The sequence below is a fragment of the Hydra vulgaris genome, chromosome 01 (assembly GCF_038396675.1).
Source record: "Hydra vulgaris chromosome 01, alternate assembly HydraT2T_AEP".
In the NCBI taxonomy this organism is placed as follows: Eukaryota; Metazoa; Cnidaria; class Hydrozoa; order Anthoathecata; family Hydridae; genus Hydra; species Hydra vulgaris.
The window spans coordinates 14,897,824-14,905,000 of record NC_088920.1 but is presented as its reverse complement, the minus strand read 5'-3'; positions in this window follow the sequence as shown (position 1 = coordinate 14,905,000).

Here is a 7,177-nt window from a genome sequence, read left to right as displayed (position 1 = left end):
TTTTTTCATAACACGATCCGCCTTATATATTGTATGTGACAAAAAAAATATATATATAAAAGCTGCTAGATCACTTAGATCACGAGAAATAATTTATTTAAATTTTTTTCTCACTTTGTCTAGATTTAATTAACTTATATATTAAAGTGTTTCATTAAATATACTTAAAACAGTTTGATAATTTTAAACAGATTAGTTGTTAGCAAATTGAAAATATTGACAAATTGTGTTTTAAAATTAAATATAAGATAATCGAAAAAAATGTGCTTTACAATGAAGCATCATAATACTTTGCAATTAAACAAATCATTTCAAAGCAAAACTTGGCTAAGTGAAATTTTAAGTGAATAAAAAAAATTACATTATATGGAAATATCGTGAATTAATTTGATAACAAAATTAAAAAGTTTAATCTAAAGAAAATAGAAAAGTAAAGCTTATCAAGAAATATTAATTATAAAAAAAATCTTTTTTTAAAAAAATACATCTTGTCTTCAATTGGACTAAAAAGAAGAAAATAATCGTAAACCTAAATTTAAACATTAATAAAACCAAACGAACTCTTATCCAATTGCATGCAAAAATTTTTACCAACAAACTACAGCTTTACATTAACGAAACTTAAATAAAAAGAGATTCCGTTACTATATTTATAGGTTTTACCTCGATGAAAACATCTTCTGGACCAACATATTGATTATGTATCTACGAAGTTTTTAAAAACCATTGGACTTCTATATAAAACTTAAATAAAAAGTATTTAGGCCAACTCTATTACTCTTTTATTTATATTTACATAAATTATGCTAATACTGCTTGGCAGTGACGGACCCAACATTTTTTGGCGTTTGAGAAACTTCCAGACAAGGAGTAAACTCTAATTATTTATATGTTTATTCTTTTTTTTAAATAATGATGCTTTGCAAAAATTGCGATGATTGGTGGCTGGGAATAAAAAAGCCCTAAAGTTTACATCCCCTCACTGCCGGAATAATTTTTTTGCTATTCTTAACTACATTTATGTTCATCGATAAATTTTAAGTTTCATAGTATTATCGTTCAAAAATTATGACTATGTAAAGTTTAAACCCCCTCAATTTGAAGGGGTTTCAAGTTATATATGGTCATAATTTTTGAACGCTGAGAGATGATACTATGAATCCTAAAATTTATCAATGAAAATTTATTTAGTTGAGAATATGAAAAAAATTATTTTATTAACTTGTTGTTCTGACGTTTAGGGATGGGCGGTGGGGGTTAAAACTTAGGGCTTTTTTGTTCCCAGCCTCCAATCATCACAATTTTTTACAAATTTTTTTCATTATTTGACAAAAGCATAAACATAAAAGTGTTAGGGCTCCATGTCTGGAAAATGTCTCTCAAACACCAAAAAATGCTGGATCCGTCACTACTGCTTGTGAGAGTAACTTAAAACTACTTTTACGCTATCAAAAACATGCGATCCTCATAATTAACTATACATTATAACTTATGTTATAATTAACATAATGTCAAACATTTTACACATACAAACGTTTGTAATTTAATTTTAATTTTTTTTTCATATATTATACTTGTTTAGATCGTAGCTTATAATTTATTGTTAACAATTTATGTATTTGCGCATCTATACATTTGTATGTACTGCTATTTTCATGCTATTAGCATGAAAATAGCAGTACCCAGAAGTTTTTGAAAAATGTTGAACAACTTTTTTGTACTAATTAACCAAAAATTCTTGTTACTAATTTTTTGATACTTCAATCAAATTGAGTTTAAAAAATCCCATCAATCATGCTTTACATTTTATTTCAGAAAGAAAATGATTACATCAAAAAAGGTTGCAGTTACTAAAATAGCATTGGAATCTGAAAAAGGAAAAAAAGAATAGTTTTCTTTGTGTTAACATTAAAAAGATAAATAATAAAAGTAATAATAGATATTAATAATAATATAATAACAGTGATAATAGATAATTAATAATAATAGAAAAATATTTAGCCTTAGCATTTTGTTACAAAACCTTTTTTTTTGGATAACGGCTTCACAATGCCTATACATTAAGGCAACTAAGCGATAACATCTTTTGACGGTATTACGTACCACTCTTGCTGAATAGCTTTCCATAACTGATGAGAATTAGTTGGATGAGCAGCAGAAACTGACTTTTTAACATCTCCATATTAAATAGCGGCAGAAACTGGTTTTTTACATATCATGTCTGAAAGTTCTGGGCCTCACTATAAATTAAGATACACAAATAAAACACACAAAAATAAAAATTAATAATAACTAATTATTGTTATTATACATCAATATTGCAAAGACAATACAATAAATATGATTATTTCTACAGTTCAAATATGAAATGTTTAATAAAATATACAAAGACATCGTAAAGCAGCCTTATATTATTATTTATTAGTGGTAGAGTAAATTATCTTGAGTAAGAGACTAAATAATTAATTTGATACAAAAAACATTAAATTTCGTGTTTTTATTGAGTCATCCGTATACATTTTATAAGAGCCCAGGGCCCTGGAGAAGATAAGAATGTGCTGCTGTTAAATTATTTTTGGACCCCCTCCTTATGATGATTGTTTTATTAAGACATTTAGAACGTAATAATTATAATAATAAGCACTGGCTTATAAAAAGCATCCCAACCATTAGAAGCCAGTGCTTCCCAACCAGAGAGGTTCAGAAATATTTAATGGGGCTGGAGATTTTATTATTTAAAATATAATTATTTCTTAGTTTTAATGGCTATGTTTTTTAAATAATAAAATACGAATCGTAATTTGTTTACCATAACTATAATCCATTTTAGCATGGCAATAATATGCAGAAAACAATGTGGTGCGACGGAGCATTTTTTTTGCAGCATTTATATATATATATATATATATATATATATATATATATATATATATATATATATATATATATATATATATATATATATATATATTTTGTGACTTAAATCCTTGTTTTAAAGTGTTATATTTCTGATCAAACTAAATTTTCTCAAAACATTAATTTTGTGACTTAAGTACTTTTTCCACTGAGCCCTTCATATATATTAACGAAGAAAAAACAACTTTTTCTATAGTAATTTAAGTTTCATGCTTATAATGGCTGATATTGAATACAAATTCAAAAACAAAAAACAAAAAACAAAAATAAATAAATAAAAAAAACACTAAAAATTACAAAATACTGTGTAGTGGAATATTTACGCCGCTAAGGCATACTTGATGGCAACCAAAGAAAAAACAAAATATTAGCTAATAACCGGTGTCAAAAAAAGATAAGAGGAGTTTATTCTTGTGCCTACATTTTGAAATCAACTCATTTTGTTTATTTAACAAGTTATCACCTTTATATGTTAAAATAAGGAATTTTTTGTGTAAGCAAAGATTGCAAATTTTTGACGAAGCTTTATAAGGATTGCAACATTTTACAATTTTCCACTTAATTAAGGGTGTAAACATTTTTCTTTTATGTCCCAAATTTCTTTAGACAACTCAGTATCGTTTATATATTTATCAATATTAAAAGATTTTAGGTGATTAGCATACCGAAGTTTAAATGGAGTTTCACATAAGTCAAAATATACTTTTTCTTTGTAGTCAGGTTTATTTGACAACACGGTGACTTGATAAACGATGTTCTTCAACAGCAATAATTGTTCGTGGGACAGATTGATTTGTTGACACAGTTGCGAAGTTTGCGACGAACCGGAAAGTGAAGGTCTACCATGTTCAAAAAACAACTGCCTATTTTTGTTGCAACATTTGTACTGCAAGGTGGGTTGTACCAGATTATGTTTTGCTTGTGATTTTTGAATGGGATCGGATTTTTATTTGAATGGTAGGCATATTTGCAGATAAAACCTGATTTAAATAATGCATCTTGATAAGAAGGAATGATTGTTTAAAATTATTTTCGTTAGAAGAATTGGTTGACAATCTAAATTTGATAGTTTGAGGAAGGCTTTTTAGTAAACTAGGAGGGCGGTTAAAGTCAGTGTTTATACAACTGATGGAATTGCCAGGCTTGCAGTTAGGTTGGAAAAAATTGTCATTAAGATTTAACGTTAAATCCAGATAATTAACAATTTTAAAATTACATCTTATGGATATAAGAAGATCATTATTTTTAAAAATTTTTACAAAGTGCTTTTTAATTTTTTCCAACTGTTGGCCACTCCGGTTCTTAAACACTGCTAGACCGTTATCTCTATAAAATCCAAATTCATCTTTATTGTAAGATTGTGATAATTGAAACAAAATAAATATGCCAACTAACTCACAAATTTCTGTGCGTTAAAAAGCTACCATAGTGACATCAAATAAACCTCCACTTTTTTTAATCCAGGCTTCACCATTGTTAAATAATAATAGTTTCCTGGCGTGATATATTAACTTTTTTTCATCTTGTTTTATAATTAAGTATTTTTCAGCAAAGGATATAGCGTTGTTCAGTAAATTTTTATCAATTGAAGGATAAAAATTAGTTATATCGAAAATTAAGAATTTGTATAGATGTTTTTATTTAATACTTTGAAACCAATCTATAACGTTCTATAACGTTGTGAGTTTAGCAATTGATTGATGCAAACTTTTTTTTTAAGATCACTATTTATTTTTGATAGAAATTCTTCCTATTTCGTTTTTTGCAGAATTTAATGGGCGAACTTCCTTTTATATGGGGAGGACATTTTGCAGATTTAATGCCATAGTTTTCGGGTTTGGATGAATTTGTTTCGTCAGAAAATTTATTAAAAAAGAATAAAGTTTTTCACCTCTTTCTTTTTATGAGTGCTTCAGGCTTCTCCAGTAACTGTAATAAGAACTCTTCTGTCGATGGAATAGGAATATTTTTGACTAAGTAATTAAAGTTTATTTTCTCTATTGTGTGGACAACTTGGAGTAGAGTGTTCAACTAATTGGAACGTATATATTGATACTTAAGGTTGTTTTGTATTACAGTAATAAAACAAAACTCATAGTCGTAAAAGAATGTTCAATATTAAAAGATATTTCAAATAGAGCGATATACATATATATTAACGATAAAAATCAATATATATATATATATATATATATATATATATATATATATATATATATATATATATATATATATATATATATATATATATATATATATATATATATATATATATATATGAAAAATTACCAATTCTGCATTATACAGAAGGCAAAAAATGATCAAAATAATAAATCTGAATAATTTTTTAGAACTGCTGACAGGTGTATATGACATATATAACTGTACTTCGACATATTAATGCGAAATTTAAAAATAAATCTTTATGTAAATATAGTAAAACAAATTTTAAGATTTATTGGAATAGGGGACAAAAGTAATTTGACATAAAATTTAATTTTCTTCGTAGTTTATAATATTCTCTACAGCTGGCCATTTAAAACAGTTTTGTTGCATGCTGTTTCGTATTGAATGCACGACATTATTCTCACCAATCTAAATAGTAAAACAATTATTCTAAATAGTAAAATAATTTATTGCAAAACTATTTTTATGTGAAACAGTGTTTTGCATTTAAATGCACAATATTTCCTAGTCAATATATAAACAATATATTTTAGAATAAACCATATATATAAAATTTATTTTTGTAACTACATCAGGGTACGAAATATTTAAACTTAAAAAATGTAAAACTTTAAAAATATCAATTACCTTTAAATCAACAAATAAAAATTGCCAAAATATGCCAAAAAGCAATCCACGTAATTAATCACGCAGATCGCCATTTGTTAATTGCATAGTGGCAGTCTGAATAGCATTTGAGACTAAAATCTAGTTCTAAATGCTATTTAGGCTCTATTAAAAAGTCTCTTGAAACCTATAATATCTTGGAAGTTGTTGATTTCCAGCCTATATGCCAAAATATAGAAATGCCTATGGTACACAAAAAAGTGCTCAGTACTGATCAAATTTACCTTTTTGGCATCTGCCAGCTTTACTAAGTGGCATTTGTTCTACCAACTTTGTGAGTCTTAGCCCTAGAAAAGTTGTTTATTCTAGTTAGCTATATATCTTTATACAATGAAGTAAATGAATTCAATTCAAAAACTCCTTTAAAATAACATTTTTAACAAACTAATAATGATGCGTTCAAAAATAAATTAATGCATTCAAATCATTATTTTGAATACAAAATTTATAATATGTAAAATTCTAAAAATTAGTGTCTAATTTGGCCCAAAACTGCTGGAGGGTAACTCTTATTAAATTTTACTACTTTTGGTCTCATTTTTAAGTTAAAGTGTTTTCAATTTGTTTATGTAGTATACATTTATAGTACTAATTATTAACTCAAATTTATGTATTAAGAAATAAGTTAGCCTCGTTTCTTCCTCTTGCGTCCAATCTATTAAGTTCAACTCTGCACTGAAATGCTTAATATCAGAAATATTCCTAACGTTTCCAATACAATATAGGACAAAATCATTAAGTCAACTCGACATAATTGATAACTTCTAAAATATTAATTAGATTACTCCCATAATTACCAGATTGGTTGATTTTTATGTGATGAATCTAGCTGCACTATAAAATTGTTTATTTAGTTGCTATGGAAACTGAAATACCTAGAAACAGTTGGATTTGCATAGTTCCAAGCTTAAGTAGCTTTGTTAAGTAGCTTTTTATAAACAGATAGTAATGATAGAGACTGGTTGAAAATTGTTTACGAGTTTGAATGATTAGACCCATAGCCGATTACTCGTTTTAAAGATCTATTCTATATCTTGAAACGAATACATAGCCCATATATATAACTTGAAGCTAAAGCCTTAAAGTAATGCAAAAATAAATTTTTGTGCAAATATTAACTTAAATGCTGCTGTTTAAATAATAATTTAGTTTGTCTGTATGCTATGCATAACTTTTTGCATAGCAACGAGAGATTTCACATTGTTAAAAAAAGCGAAAGTATAATATTTTCACAACTTTCAAGAAATTAAATATTTATCTAAATATTCATGAGGGTATAGATTATTAAACAACTGTAGCAAGAAATAAAGGCAATTTTAAAACTTCTAGATCAAGTGGTTGCTTTTGCTAAGTTTATTTATGTAACTACTGGTAGGTTGTTCTTGGCTAGGTAGGTTTGTACTTTCTT